Source organism: Equus caballus, chromosome 27 (genome assembly GCF_041296265.1).
Source record: "Equus caballus isolate H_3958 breed thoroughbred chromosome 27, TB-T2T, whole genome shotgun sequence".
Taxonomy (NCBI): Eukaryota; Metazoa; Chordata; class Mammalia; order Perissodactyla; family Equidae; genus Equus; species Equus caballus.
The window spans coordinates 24,608,173-24,623,721 of NC_091710.1; the positions used below are offsets into that span (position 1 = coordinate 24,608,173).

Here is a 15,549-nt window from a genome sequence, read left to right on the forward strand (position 1 = left end):
CCTGGCGTCCCAGCACTTCCAGCAAACACCCGGCAGGCCAGCAGCAGGCCTGCTCAGGGGGGCTTGGCTGATCCAGCTGATGCCTCCCCCTTCCCACTTTTGCAGTCTCTTCAGGATTTATTTTAACCTCAGTAAAATACCAAGCTGAACACAGTTCAGCTCACTATGATGACATGATAGGATTTGCAGGCCCTACTTCCTTATACAGAAGAGAGAAGGCACCAACAACAAGGGAAAAGGAGGTTTGCACTCTCCACCAAATGGCAGGTGGTTTCCAAATCAATACCCATGTGACTACCCATCTGTGAAGTGAGCAGCGTTCCCATCAGCTAGCTGGAACTCCACTAGGAGTGCCACCACGCATTGTAAAAGATGGGGCTCACAAAAAGAGCAAAAGGATTCTTAGGTCTAAAGGCAACATCCAAAGTAAACCCTCACGAACCAGCTCGGTGGACCGAATCTCTACAGGCTTGAGGCACTGCCACACTGTTCTTTTTTCTTCCGCTTGGACAGGTGCAAACAACTCATGCGCTTGCATTTATTCATTCACTCATTCAGCAAACATTTACTTAGCACCTAGTAGATGTCATACACTGGCCTGGCCACAGGTTCTAAACCACAAGCTAGACCTTTGCTATGGCAAAAGTCACCTGCCTTCAAGGGGCACACAATGGAGAAGGCTAATATTTGAAATGATGATGATGCTTTTTAAAAGCCTCCTCTGGTTTCTCAGAGCACGCTGGATCTCTACTTTAGCAATCCGCTTTGTGCTCTAGGCACGTGCATATAGCCTGTGTCCTCCATGAGACCGTAAGCCCCCTGAAGACAGGGGCTGCGTTCTGTTCATCAGTACCTTTCGTGTCCTTATTATCCAATAACGTCAACTGAGTGCAACTGAAATAGTAAACACTTCTGTTCTTTCAAGATCTTTGGCTTTACTGTTTCTGAAGGCTTTGCCACCAAACAAAGAAAAATGATGAAGTTCCAGAAAGGAGGAGAAGGGACCGATGGAGTCAGATATATTAAGAACAATACGAGTACAATTTTGGAACTTCAGCCCAAGTGCAACTCAGTGGGCTGAGGTGCCTCCAAGAGCCACAGCCGGCATCCTGGTAGAAGGCTTATTCCCTCCCTCTTCTCTGCTGTTTACTCTCCTCTGAAAAACCCCATTTGGAGTCCCAAAGAAGGATAGGAGGAGGACCCCAGAGGGAGTTAGAAGGGGAAGACAGAGCTTGAAACCATACTCACCAAGAAGGAAGGAAACCAGGCGAAAGGCAGGGGGCAGGGCTGTCCTGGGGGAGGAGACGTGAGTCCCAAGTGGAGGTGGCCCTGCTGCGCCTCCTCTCTGGAGGTGCCGAGACACTTTTCCTTCCTACAAGGCCTCTTTTTTTTTTTTTTTTTTTTAATTTGATGAAATAGCTCAGAACTGGAGCAGAAAAGGTAAGCGTGTGAGGTGAGGAAGAAGTTGGTGAGAGAGAGACAGACAGCTCCTCTCGAGGTGCTCTCCCAACCTGGCACCGAACCTGCACTTTAGGACAGGTTTCCTTCAAGTCACTCCCATAGCCTGGAGTTCCAGAAGCCCGAGGGCCCGGACTGGACCCAGAGGAAAGGAAGGGATCTCCCTCGAGGCGCATTCTAGGCCTGTCACGTAATAAGGGAATAGGGGAAGAGAAAGAAGAGTCCCCACGGCCCAATCCGTGCCCAAGGGACTTGCCTGGACGTTCTCTGCTCTCCTGCCCTAGTCGCAGCCCCGGCAGTCGTGGCGGGGCCGGTGCTCCAGCGCCAGAACCTGCAGAGAAGTTTCGCCGCTGCAAACGTGAGAAAATGCAGCTCAGCAGATCACCCGCCCCCACCCTGCCAGCGGCCCCACCCCCGCAGCCCGACCCCTGGCGGTGGCGACCTTGGCCACCCCGGACGCTCCAGAGGACTGGAGGAGGGGCTGCGCTCCGGGCTTTCCCGGGGCTAGAGGAGGCGGCCAGGGGCTGCAGCGAGCTCCCCTTCGCCGTCAGCCAGCAGGGCCGGCGCCCCTGCCCGGACTCCCCCTGCGCCCCCAGCCCTCGCCGGCCCCGCGCGCCCCTCCGCGCCTCTCCGCTCCCAGGCCCGCGAGGGCGCCCAACTTACCCCGCCGTGCAGGGGCCGGGGCTCGGGCAGGGTGCCTTACATCGGGGTGGGACGCGCCTCTCCGGCCGGCAGGGCCGTCGCTCTCGGGGGATTTCTTTATGTCGCTGCCAAACTCTCGGTGTCTCTCGCTCCTCTCCCCCACCCCCCACCCCTCCTTCTCTCTTGTCTCTCGGCTCTTTTTTCCGGGTTAATTACGTTTCGCATTAAAGCAAAACCCAGCCCCGGATGTGAGTACAATGCTCCGCCGAGCCCGCCGGGGGAGGAGAGGGGTGCCGGGGCGCCGCGGGCTGGGAGGGGGCGCGGCCGGGCGCCGCGGGCTGCGCGGAGGAGGCGGGGCGGGGCGCCCGCGAGGCTGCCCCGGAGCCTGCCTGCCCGCCCGGCGCCCGCCGGGCCCCCTCGCGGCGGCGGCGGCGCAGAGGGAGGCCCAGCCTCCGCCGCCGAGCCCCGGGCAGCAGGTGTCCGGAGCGGGAAAGGGGCTGGGGGCCAAGGGCATCCTAGCAGGAGGGAGGCGGCCGCAGCGCGGCTCTCTCTTTCACCCCATTTCTTCGTCGCAAAGCCCCACCCAGTGACTAAAGCCGGGCCTCTCTCGGATCCTGAGCCCTTCACCTTTCTAGGGCCAGGGGATTAGGTTTGGGGAGGGTTAGGGTCGAGAGAGGAAGCGCACAACTCCCGGATTGTCATGAATGTGCCCGAAGAGCCCAGTGGGGCGTGCGTTCTAACGCGGAGCATAAGGACTTTTTCAGAGTGTGGTCCAAAAACACCCTTCCAGCCCGCAGAGCGGGAGGGTGCCCTGGAAAAAATGGGAAACGGACAAGCATGTATTAAGTAAATATTGCCAAGGGGAACCTAAGAGGATTACTCTGTGCCGGTGTAGCCCCTGCGTTGTTTCATTTAATCCACACAGCAACGCTGTGGGTATCAATCCCGTTCACGGTGAGGAAACCGAGACTCAGACCTTAAGTAATTGCCTTAGGTCCCACAGTTAATCAATGGCAGGTCTGGCAGGTTCTGACACCGGCCTCCCACGTGGGGAGATCGACTTTTAAATACACCTAAAGTCAAGCACGCACCATCCTAAGCACAGAAGTAGTAGTGGGTTCATCTGGGATGGAGGACCGTGTGATGTGTTTCTGGGGACTCTGATGCAAATGTTAATAAAGTCTGAGTGCCACTGGCTTTGGGGGAGAGGCGGGCAAAAGAAGACCCTTCAGGCTCTAGAACTGGATATATGGGAGTGACCGGAGGCTGGTCCACATCCCAGTATTGTGGCGGAGATGCAGACTGTTAAAAAGTCTCCAGGACCTGAGGTAACACACGCCGGGGGGAGGGGGACCGAGCCAGACAAGCCAGGAGGGAGGCAGAAGGACAGAGCGCAGCACACACCCCGAAAGCACCAGTGATGAAACCACACAAGTTTCCTCTTCCATTTTGATTGCCAAAGCAAAAATGAGCCACCGGCTCTCTCAGGTGTGAAAAAAGGCTGTTTGCTTTAGAACATTTTGCTTTGAATGAGGAAGGAAAGGGGGACACAAGAAAAAAAACTTTTTTCCTTTGAAACAAATACGTCAACGTCAATTTTTTTTCCTGCTCATGAAGATTTTTGCCACTCATAGGTTTCAGGCAGCATAGCACGTTGAACAGCATATTCTCTGGAACCAGATGGCCTGGGTTTGAATTCCAGCTCTGCCGCTTGGTAGCTTTGATCCCTAGACAAGTGGCAAATTTTCAGTGCCTCAGTTTCTACATGTGGGCGGCTATGAAGAGAAAATGAATTAACGTTTTTAAAGTGTTTAGATTACTGTCAAACATGAAGTGGGCACTCTGTAAATGTTTTTGAATTTAAAAATTAGATTATGGTTTTCAGCGTGAAAAGAAACAAAATTCTATCCGCCTCCAGGCAAATCCGACTGGAACTGAAGGTTTCCAGTATGAGCAATGAGGTAAAAGTCTCAGATTTCATGGTGTGGTTCATATTAAAATCCATAAAACTCTGCTCTCCGTGGGGCTGCCTGAGTCACTCAGTCAGAGAGCCACAGATATTTCCTGAGCTCTACTGTATTGGGTGCCTGGGGGCAAAGAGGAGCCGAAGGCCTTGAGTCTCGTTGAGAGGATACGAGTGTCACTAGAAGGTTGAGACGGCCTTGTGTCCCTCCTGGAAGTGCCCTGGGAGTGACGCAGAGAGTAAGTACTGTCAGCCTTTAGAGGAACAAGACATCTCTCTCTGTGGGGTGGGGTTGGAGGGTTTCAAGAATGAGGTGGACTTTGAAATGGGCCTGAGAATACAGGCACCATTTGGCTCCCAAGAGGGGAGGCGAGAACATGATGCGCTGAGGGGAGGGTCATCAGCACACTTTTTTTTTCTGAGGAAGATTAGCCCTGAGCTAACATCTGTACTAATCTTCCTCTACTTTATATGTGGGGCACTGCCAGAGCGTGGCTGACAAGTGGTGTAGGTCCACACCAGGGCTCCAAACCCTTGAACCCCGGCTGCCAAAGTGGCACCAAACTTAGCCACTACACCACTGGGCTGGCCCCATTGGCACACTTTGGGCAATGCTCATACTTCACTGGGAGGCCCAATGACTGCCACATTTGCCCCTGACCAGGACCTGGCCCCAGTCAGACTACAATTTCTTCCCTGATTCCACTCCCTTATCCCTGGATTTCAAGGTGCTTCCTCAGAGGACCCCCCCAACACACACCCCTCCTCCTCTAGGGAGCATCGCAGAGTGGGCGTCAACTGAGTCTGACCTCTGCTGTAGTCTTTTTGCCATCTCTTGACACCTCTTGAAAGTACAGGTTTCCCCCATTATCTGAAAGTTCGCTTTACACCCCTTGGCTTTTACGAAAGATATACATTAGTACCTGTTTTCATTAACAGAAAGAAATCCAGAGGATTTTTGTTTTTACGAAAAAAGGCGAAAGCAGTGTTTAGCATTTGTTTTGCAGCAAGCCATTGCAGAGGCTAAGCAGTCAAGCAGACTGTCATATTTCAAGCCTCCTACGTCGGCCACATCAGCCACACCAGCTACAGCAGACCAAGACGAACCTGGACCTTCTACGTCGAGGCGGCAGACGTACAAGAAGGTGTAGACATGAGTGACCCGCCTGCCCTGATGGATTCAGATGATGATGGATAAGATGTTAACAGATGACCCTCTTCCTCTCGCTCCTACACCCCAGTCTGCTGTACCTCCCACCACCCCAACCTCCAACGACTCGGCCCGACACCCCGTCATCGCCACCACCACCTCTCAGCCTTCAGCGTGCTCGCTGTCTTCCCGACTCTGGTGAGTGAAACTGCACTGCACAGACATTATTTCTACTTTATATAGGCCGTGCATTTATCATATCATTCCTGCTTTTGCTATATGTTAGTGTTACTTATGTGTTGTTTGGTATGACTTGATAGGTTATTTTTTGGGTTTGGGAACGCTCAAAAAACTTTCCCTTATAAATTAATGGTAATTGCTTCTTCATTTTATGCCGTTCTGGCTTAGAAAAGCTTTCATAGGAACGCTCTGCTTTCAGATATCAGGGAAAACCTGTATTACCATTGCCAGATTTTATGCATTAATTTTTTTCAGTGCAGTGAACAGCCCTGATGTCTGAAAATGTGACTCTGCCTGTGGGAAAAGGAATGTCAAAAAATGACCTTCACGTCAGCTATTTCATTCCTCTCATATCCATGCAAGATGAGCTTCAACAGTTTGCTCGAGGTTTTGCAGCTAGTTAGGGTAGTGGTAGGGTAGTTAGTTCTAGTATCCAGGGTTGACTACCCCCAGAATCTTCTAGTATTGGTATAGGAAGCTTTGCGTGAAGATAGAGACTTCTGCTGCAGAACCTAAGAATCTAAACAGATAGCTTTATACTCTAGTCCAGCCATTTATTTATGCACTTTCTATTCATTTTCAATGTTAATGGCTGGGTAACTAGATGACCTAATAACCTTCAGTGGTGCGCGGGCACCCTCTGGGAGATGCATTGTCTTCTGTCCTTAGAGACACCCATTATATAAGGTGCCAGGACCAGTCAGTTCTGTTGGGAAAAGTGTGGGACCAAAGAGGCCAAGGACATTGGTTGATCTTGGTTCAAGCCAGTTAATTTTGCACAGAGATAAATTGCTCCGAGGCCACAAATTGCACCTCTAATGCTAACTGGTCATTTTATAAATAGTTGTTATTGGTTTTAATAGCAAAGTATGAATGGTTCTGTACCATGCAGTTCCAGAAAGATTACTCAAACCACTATTGTTCTGTTTAGTCCTACTCATTCATCAAACAATTATCTGAACCTATTACCATTTTCCCTCCCATATATCTAGCATTTACTTACTTTCCGGGTACTTACTGAATGCTAATTACTTTCCATGTATTATCTAATTTAAGTCTTAGAACACTGGGAGCAAGGTAGTATTATTTCCACATTTTATAGATGAGCTGACCAAGGCATAGAGACCAAGCCTAGATATAAACCTGTGCATCCTGATGCCAGAGGCTGCCCACTGAGTTTGTGAAGGATGCAGAAAGACATAAAACAAGACTCTTTTCCCTCCACATTTTTGATAATTTCATCATTTAGAATCTCCATTCCATTTCACCTAGCAATTTCATATCCAAGGATATGTCCTATAGAAAGTCAATTGGAGATCTATATAGTGTATATGGAGTGTATATGCATATGTATATATGGAGTCTATATATATGGAGTATATACAACATACTGCATCATTGTTCATAATGGTGAAAATTAGAAATCACTCTGATGCTCATTAACAAGAGATTGAACAGGTAAATATTGGTATATCCATACAATCTTATACTATACAGCTGTTAAAAAAGAATTATATAGGGGCCGGCCCCGTAGCCGAGTGGTTAAGTTGACGCACTCCGTTTCGGTGGCCCAGGGTTTCACCAGTACAGATCCTGGATGCGGACATGGCACCGCTCATCAGGCCACGCTGAGGCGGTGTCCCACATGCCACAACTAGAAGGACCCACAACTAAAAAATATACAACTAGGTACTGGGGGGGACTTGGGGAGAAAAAGCAGGAAAAAAAAAAGAAGACTGGCAACAGTCGTTAGCTCAGGTGCCAATCTTTAAAAAAAAAAAGAATTACATACATGTCTACATGAAAAACACTAAATATTTTAAGCAGAAAAAGTTACGGAGCTGTCTGTGTAGTATAATCCCATGTCTATAAATAAAAATTAAACATGTTTATTACATGAAAAAAGTCTAGAAGCCTACATTCCAAACTGTTAACCAGAATCGTCTTAGGGCAGGGGAGGAGAGGTTACGATGGTGGATCTCACTTTCTAAGAGATGTATTTCTGTAATATTTAATTTTTTTTGCAATAAGCGTGCATACATTTGATTATCAAAAAAAGAACAATAATGATTTAAATTTTTAATAAAAATTAAAAAGCTGTATCAGAAAGCATGTCGCAGCCGTCGAGGAGCCCATCCTTTAGTAGGGAGGGAATATAACCTTTACAGAAATAACTGTCATGAAAGCCAGAAACTGATACACATGGAAAGGAGAGGAGAGAGAAAATTCTGTGGGAAAACCGCAACCAGCTGGGGTTGAGAGGTGTAAGAGAACGTGTATGCAGGAGATGGTACCGTGTAAGGACCTTGAAGACCTAGATAGTGTAAAATGTAGAAGTTGGAGACAGGGATTCCAGAGAACGAAGTTATCAACCGCAAAGCAAGAGGCAGGAAAGCATGGGATCCATTCAGGGAAGTGTGACCGGTCCAGTTCAGCTGGAGCACGAGAGGATAAGATGGAGGATTTTAATGGGGGAACGAAAAGGGAAAGAATGGTACCTGGAGGGTCTGTTTTGATACGGTAATGGGTTCTACTTGTTACTTCAGGCTTCAAGAGCCACTGAAGGCTTTTTAGGCAAGGAAATGACACAATTCGAAGTGAGTAAGCAGCACTTTCATAGTTAGTGACTGCATAGTAACTATAGCATGACTGCATAGCACCATGCTGCCAGGATTTGACGCCTGACTCTGTCGCTAATTATTAGCTGTGTGACCATGGGCCAGTTACCTCACTTCTCTGTGTTTCTATAAAATGGAGAAGAGAAGGTGGTGATAACAGATAACGTATCTCATACCATTGTTGTTGAGACTGAATGAGTCACTGTTTTTAGGGCACATAGTGAGTGCTGAGAATATCTTTTAAATTAAAAAAAAAAATAGTATCATAACTTTGGATTAAAATCTTTGCATTTCATTTTGAAGCTTTTGTTACAAAGAGCTAACATATGATAAATTATTAACTATTCTTTCTTCCCACTCTCACAGGATTATAGAGTATTCATCTCATTTTACAGATGGAAGAATTTAGGTTTTAAGGAGCGAGATATAATCTCAGAATCACATAGCCAGTCCTGAGTTGAATCCATGAGTTCTGAATCCTAGTTCCGTGACAACTGCCCACACCCAGGGTTATCTCTTAGCTCAAATTCACAGAGCCTTTGTGTAGGAAAAATGGGGAGTGGAAGAAACTTTGACATTTCTGTTTATAGGAGAAGAGAAAGAACAATAAGGGACAGTAATAATGTAAAATCAAAAAAGATAAAACTTTGGTGGAATACCTGGAAGTTTGTATGTAAAATCAAACTTGTAATATAAATATGTAAATATATATATGCTGAATTATGCCCTCCCCCCAAAAATCTTATGTTGAAGACCTAACTCACAATGTGACCGCATTTGAAGATAAGGCTTTTGGGAACTAATTAAGGTTACTTGAGGTCATAAGGGTGGGTCCTAATCTGATAGGTTTGGTGGCCTTATAAGAAGAGATCTCTCCCTCTGTCCACACACATCAAGGAAAGGCCATGTGAACACACAGCAAGAAGGCAGCCGGCTCAAGCCAAGAAGAGAGACCTCACCAGAACCCCATCATGCTGTCAGCGTGATCTCGGACTTCCAGCCTCCAGAACTGTGAAAAAGTAAATTTATGTTGTTTAAGCCACCCTTTATATAGCCCTTTTTATACACATACACATACACATATATATATATACATACACTACGTACATACACGTGCCAAAATTATTTCCTATTAACCAAGTTTGGAAAACATTGCTATACTGCTAAATCTGACACTAATATAAACCTCAAAACTGAGTGCACATCCTGTCCCCAGAAATTACAGTCTGCTGACCAAATGCACCGTTCCTATTAATTCGTGCTGACGGCATTATTTTCCGTCAGTTTGAATAAGCACAGTGCACTGCTAGGATCCTGCATCCCCAGTGATGCCCAGTGATTGTATGGGAAGAACTGGGGCTGTGGAATCAGAGAGAAAGAATGAATAGATACCTCAGCTTTGAATCTATGACTGTGTTTTAGGACTAAATTTAACTTTATTTTTGCTTAAACTAGTTACATAATTCATTTTCTCAGTGCCGAGCCTACATGAGGGCCAATATTAGTAAATACTTGTGGGTGAATATAATCAAGTCATTAGCCGGAATAAACTGCATCTAGTTTATTCCAAGAGATGCCTATGGTAGTCAGTGAAGCGAGGGGGCTTTTATATTAGTGGTTCTCAACAAAAGCTGATTATTACAAAACAAAGAAAACCAAAAAGGATATTTGGACAGATGGATTTATGTCCTTGCATTATTTTGTTAGTAGAAAATACATGCAAACTGTATAAAGTCCAAAAGGGACAAAAGAGTCAGAGTAAGCAAATATCTCTCCCATTCATATCCATCAGACACTTTTCTCCTCCCTAGAGATAATCAATTTGTGTGTGTTTAACAATAAAAATATTCAGTTTTGCAAGGATATACTTAAAGACATTGACAGTAATTATCTGAGTGTTAGGTTTATAGGTGATTTTTTTAAATCTTTTTATTTCTGAATTTTCCAGATATTCTTCAGTAAGCATATATTATTTTATTAGAGAAAAATTGTTAGTTTTATAAGTAAATAGTTTTTAATTTAAAAGTATCTTAGACATCTCATAGCTGCTTTCAGATTTTTTTTTTTTTTTTCGTTTTTCTCCCCAAAGCCTCGCGGTACATAGTTGTATATTCTTCGTTGTGGGTCCTTCTAGTTGTGGCATGTGGGACGCTGCCTTAGCGTGGTTTGATGAGCAGAGCCATGTCTGTGCCCAGGATTTGAACCAATGAAACACTGGGCCGCCTGCAGCGGAGCGCACAAACTTAACCACTCGGCCACGGGGCCAGCCCCTCAGATTTTTTAAAAAGCCACAGAACTAACTTTGTCTTCAACTTAAAAACACTTATCAGTCTCTGAATAAATTTTTCAAAAAATTTTAACCGATTTTGTATCCATTCCACATTAAAACTCCTGCCACTGGAAAAGATACACAAAACCTGATTAGCAGCTTGAACCCTGAGACCTAGTGAAACTCAGTATGAGTCACTGGAGACAGGCATTTTGCTCAGGAATCTTCTTTCAAGTTTCATCATAGTTCGTACGATGACTCCACATGTCTATCAAACTATATTAAAATTAAGTGTAACGCTAGGCTGGAGAACTATGCCCGGTCCAGGGTAACTCCTTCATTAGTAATTAAACAATAAGAAGCTAAAGTTATCCTTAGACCTAAACTTAATGATGCTGTGGATGTTTTAACTGGGTAAATAGCCAAATGCACCCTCCAGCATCTGATGTCAGAAGATGTCACAGTCCTGGCTTGCTGAAAACACATATACAGGAGCATGGCCCTGATCTGGAGATCAGCCTTCTGACTACTTCCGTCTCTGGAAAAGAACTCCAAACACAGAAGGTGAGAGAGGAAGGGCCTCTGAACAGCCAAAGTCCCTGCATTAAGGAGAGCCTTTCTTAGGCTTGCTTGTGGATGCTGATTGAATACCTAATTTCAATAGGTCTAGTTATGTGGTTTCCTAGTCCTCAGCAGATTAGAAACAGCAGGAGAATGGAGAAGCTATTGGAGATGGAGGGATTTGGATGGAGGGAGAATGACTTTGCTGAGTTCGTTCCTCTGTCTGTAAATGGATCAGCTGAATACAGCCAAGCAGGGGAGAGAAAAGTTAACAAGCACTCCCAAAGGTTACATCTGCTCAGGACAATCTTCATCATTCCTGGAGATGGCCTTGGGGTAGGAAAAAGTGATTGCACTGTGATCAGCGCCTTTATTTTTGGTGGAAGTTTTCATGTGGTTTTGCTGGTGGGAGTGGTTTTGCTCCTCTGGAGAGGAGATCACCTCTGAGGCGGTAAGAGGAGACTAAGGATTCACCCGTGCTCCTTTATATTTTTAAAATATATCATGTGCATTTTTTCTTTTGCTTAATAACATATTTTTTAATTATTTAATGTCCATACAAAAAACTTTACAAATAAAAAGTCAGTGAAAAGAAAATTGTATAAATTGAAAATATTGAAGACCTGAAACCATAAAACTCCTACAAGAAAACAGTGGGTAAGCTCTTTGACGTCAGTTTTGGCAATGATTTTTTTGGATTTGACTCCAAAAGCGAAGGCAACAAAAGCAAAAATAAACAAGTGAGATTATATCAAACTAAAAAACCTCTGCGCAGCAAAGGAAACCATTAACAAAATAAAAAGGCAACCTATGGAATGAGAGAAAATACTTGCAAATAATATATCTCATAAGGGATTACTATCCAAATTATATAAATAACTCATATAACTCAATAGTAAAAAAACTAACAATCCAATTAAAAAGTTGGCAGAGAAAGTGAAGAGACATTTTTTCAAAGAAGACATACAGATGGCCAACAGGTACATGGAAAGATGCTCAACATCTCTAATCATCAGAGAAATCCAAATCAAAACCACAGTGAGGTGTCACCGCACACCTGTTAGGATGGCTGTCATCAAAAAGACAACAGATAAGTGTTGGTGAGGATGTGGAGAAAAGGGAACATTCGTGTGCTGTTAGTGGGAATGCAAATTGGTGTAGCCACTGTGGAAAACACTATGGAGATTCCTTATAAAATTAAAAATAGAACTACCATATGATCCAGCAATTCCACTTCTGGGTGTGTATCTGAAGGAAACAAAATCACTATCTCAAAAAGACATCTGCACTCCCATGTTCATTGCAGGATTATTTGCAATAGTCAAGACATGGAAACAACCACTTCCATGACAAGTGAATGGATAAAGAAAATGTGTTATATATACACAATGGAATAGAAGGAAATCCTGCCATTTGCAAAACATGGATGGACCTTGAGGGTGTTATGCTAAGTGAAGTAAGTCAGACAGAGAAAGACAAATACTGTATGATCTCACTTTATGTGGAAAAAACCAAACTCATAGAAACAAAGAACAGGTTGTGGCTGTCAGAGGTGGTGAGGGGAGGGAATGGGTGAAGGTGGACAAAAAGTACAAAATTCCAGTTAGAAGATAAATAAGTCTTGGGGACATAGTGTATAGCATAGTGACATCACAGAAAAAAATTTTTGTAACTATGTGAAGTGATGGATGTTAACTAGACTCATTGTGATCATTTTACAATATATACATGTATCAAATCATCATGTTGTGCACCTGATACTAATACAGTGTTATATGTCAATTATATCTCAATAAAAATGGAAAAAAATTCAAAAGATACAAAAAAATATATTGTACCACAATGAGTAAAACCACAATAAGATATCACTACATACCTATCAAAATGACTAAAATGAAAAATAGTGACAACGTCATATGCTGGTGAAGATGAAGAGAAACTGGATCATGGTACATTGCTGGTGGGAATACAAAATGGTACCACCCCTCTGGAAAACAGTTTGGCAATTTCTTTAAAAACTGAACATGTAAGTATCGTATGACCTGGGAATTCCACTCCTGGGCATTTATCCCAGAGAAATGAAGACTTAAGTTCACACGAAAACCTGTACATGAATGTTTAGAGCAGCTTTATTGCTAATAGCCAAAAACTAAATACAACCCAGATGTCCTTCAACTGATGAATAGTTAAACAAACTGTGGTAGAGCCATACCGTGGAATACTATTTAGCAATGAAAAGGAACAGACTATTGATTCACCCAACAACGTGGATAAATATTTGGAGAATTATGCTGAGTGAAAAAAAAAAACAGTCCCAAAAGGTTACGTACTGTATGATTGAATCCATTTATATAACACTCTTGAAGTGCTAAAATTATAGAAATGGAGAACAGATAAGTGATTGGCAAGAGTTAAGAAGTCGGTGAGGTAGGAGGGAAGTGTGTGTAGCTGTAAAAGGGAAGACAGGGATGCTGGTGCTGATGGAAACGTTCTGTCTCGGCTGTATCGGTGTCAACATCCTGGTTGCAATCTAGTACTATGGTTTACAAGGTGCTACCAATGGAGGCAACTGGGTAAAGGGTACACAGGATCTCTCCGAATTATTTCTTACAACTACATGTGAATCTACCATTATCTCAAAATACAAGGTTTAATTTTTAAAAAACTGTAAAGCTAAAAAAATATTGTGAGAGTTTTGTGCTTAAATAGATGTTATCTATCCTTTTGAATCGCTTGTGGTAAAACACATTCCTAGATTAACTAAGGCATCACTGCCTATGACCTCCACTCTCTGGTTAAGCACAGTTTCGCATATTGTGGCTGGCAGTACTTACATCGTGGCAAACTACCATTTAGTTTTCAGTTCTGATATGAAGGGCAGTGCTTCATTCCTCTCCTACCTCAGCTGCCACAATCCCTGTTACATAGCCTCCCCCATGTGTGTTTCCTCTGCCACTTGGGCATATGATTGCTTCCATCCATTTTTCTGCCTTCTCTAAAAAGAAAGTTTTTAATATTTGGAGATACTCCACCAGAACCTCAGCTGGTATGCGAGAAAGCCAGTCTCCTATGACAGGATGCACATGGGGGTTGGTTAGATCATTTCAATTAGTTACCATAAAACCCTGCTGTGGCTCCCCTATGTTCAGAAGGTGACAAGCAAGCATTACAGTAGAAGTCCGTTAGAAGGCAGCTTGTAATTATGTGTTACTGAGTACACCATGAGTCAAATCATGGCCACTGAAATGTAACTGCATATTCTTGAAATAGTTCAGCCGTGAGGTCTAGGGGCTGATTTATTTCTGGTTTCTCCAATTTAAGCCCTTGTACCATGATCCTGTAACTACCACTCAGTTCAGAGTAGATGGGCAGACAGCATGGGGAGGTACAAAGAACTCTGGCCTAGGAATCCTCTGAAATTGTGGGTAGAGTGATGCCTACGATTTTTATTGTTCGAAGTTGTAAAGGATCTGGAAATAGAAGTACTACATTATGAGCAAAAACGTCAGGAAGAGAACAATATAAAGTAGTGGTCTTTAAACTTTTCTTCACCTACGCTCCCTAAAAAATGCTGAAAAACTATGGATCCCTTCACAGATTTTTAAGTAGACATCTGTAATTTTTAATCATAGGTTTGAGGGGTTGGAAAGGATGTATTCTGCAGATCGTTAACATGGAACGTTTTAAAATAAAACCGTTATGTGACTCTTTCTCAATTATCCAAGAGAATGTAAGTACCACAGTAATTTGACACTTACCATCTTTCCTTTTTCAAAATGAACAGGCAGTTCTATTAAAGAAATGTTAAATCACTCCCTTTTCTTCTTGAACTATATTTTCATTCCATTTCCCCTAAAGAATTGTATCCAAATGTCATATATTTTATGACATCTTTTATTATTTGAATATCTAATATCTGAACATCTTTTTACCCTATCATATTTTCTGAAACAAAAATGCATATGTAAATTGATTTGACAATTTAAAAAAAGATCCTGTGACCATAAGGCTCCAAGTGTTGAAACATCTTTTGAGACTAAGTCATCATTACAATTATTAGTAACAAGATAAATATATATTTTATTGATCATTAAATATAAAACAGAAAAATATTATTGGAAATTATTTTCTTAATGAGATGGATGAGGATGGATTTTTAAATATATTTATTTTTCTATGTTTACATGAATCTGTAATTAGTTCAAACATCCATCAGTGTTACTTATTGCAAGAATGAGCAGGCTTAGCATCAGTATTATCCCTATTTCTCATTTTTATGAACACAAGCACTGAGAAACATTGTTCACATTAATAAGGAGATGGGGCTGTAAGGAGTTTTGTTATGACAATGTCCAGGGCTGATGAGAAGAAAGAAAAATTGGGACATATTTCTGGGCTTATGCCTTCAAGGGGGGCCTGCAATGACTCAAATCCCTTTGAATGCAAATCCTATGTGAAGATTTCCAGTCAGTCCACCTTTGCCAGGGAACTTGAAATTTGTTTTTCAGCAGGGCTGAATTTGGCAACGTCATTCAATTCTTTGAACTCCTTCAACTTATAGGTCAGACATCACTTAGAGATGTTCCTTCAAAAATTATTTTAGGGGGGAGATTATGCATGTAGGGGGAGGGAGTGTATGGGAACTCCC

General features: G+C 43.5%; 1 protein-coding gene and 1 long non-coding RNA gene across 6 annotated transcripts in view; one reads left to right on the forward strand and one right to left on the reverse strand.

The window, feature by feature from the left end:
- The window catches only part of PLEKHA2 (pleckstrin homology domain containing A2), a 70,393-nt gene that overhangs the window by 53,289 nt on the left and 1,555 nt on the right, over positions 1-15,549 (reverse strand). Inside the window, exons 1-2 of one of the 5 annotated variants that reach the window (XM_014736551.3) lie at positions 2,122-2,467; positions 1,715-1,789 (exon numbers count right to left, since the gene is read on the reverse strand). The exons of 1 other annotated variant lie outside the window; for it this stretch is intronic. The gene's annotated coding sequence lies outside the window, so the exon portion shown is untranslated. Of the gene's footprint in view, positions 1-1,248; positions 1,376-1,714; positions 1,809-2,121; positions 2,481-15,549 lie in introns of those variants that run through there. 3 more of the 5 variants (XM_014736550.3, XM_005606304.4, XM_070253058.1) reach the window with 3 other exon arrangements.
- On the forward strand, positions 5,057-10,419 carry LOC138921044 (uncharacterized). Its single transcript, XR_011433258.1, has 3 exons — positions 5,057-5,411; positions 8,969-9,090; positions 10,161-10,419. It is a non-coding gene; the product is annotated as an uncharacterized lncRNA (long non-coding RNA).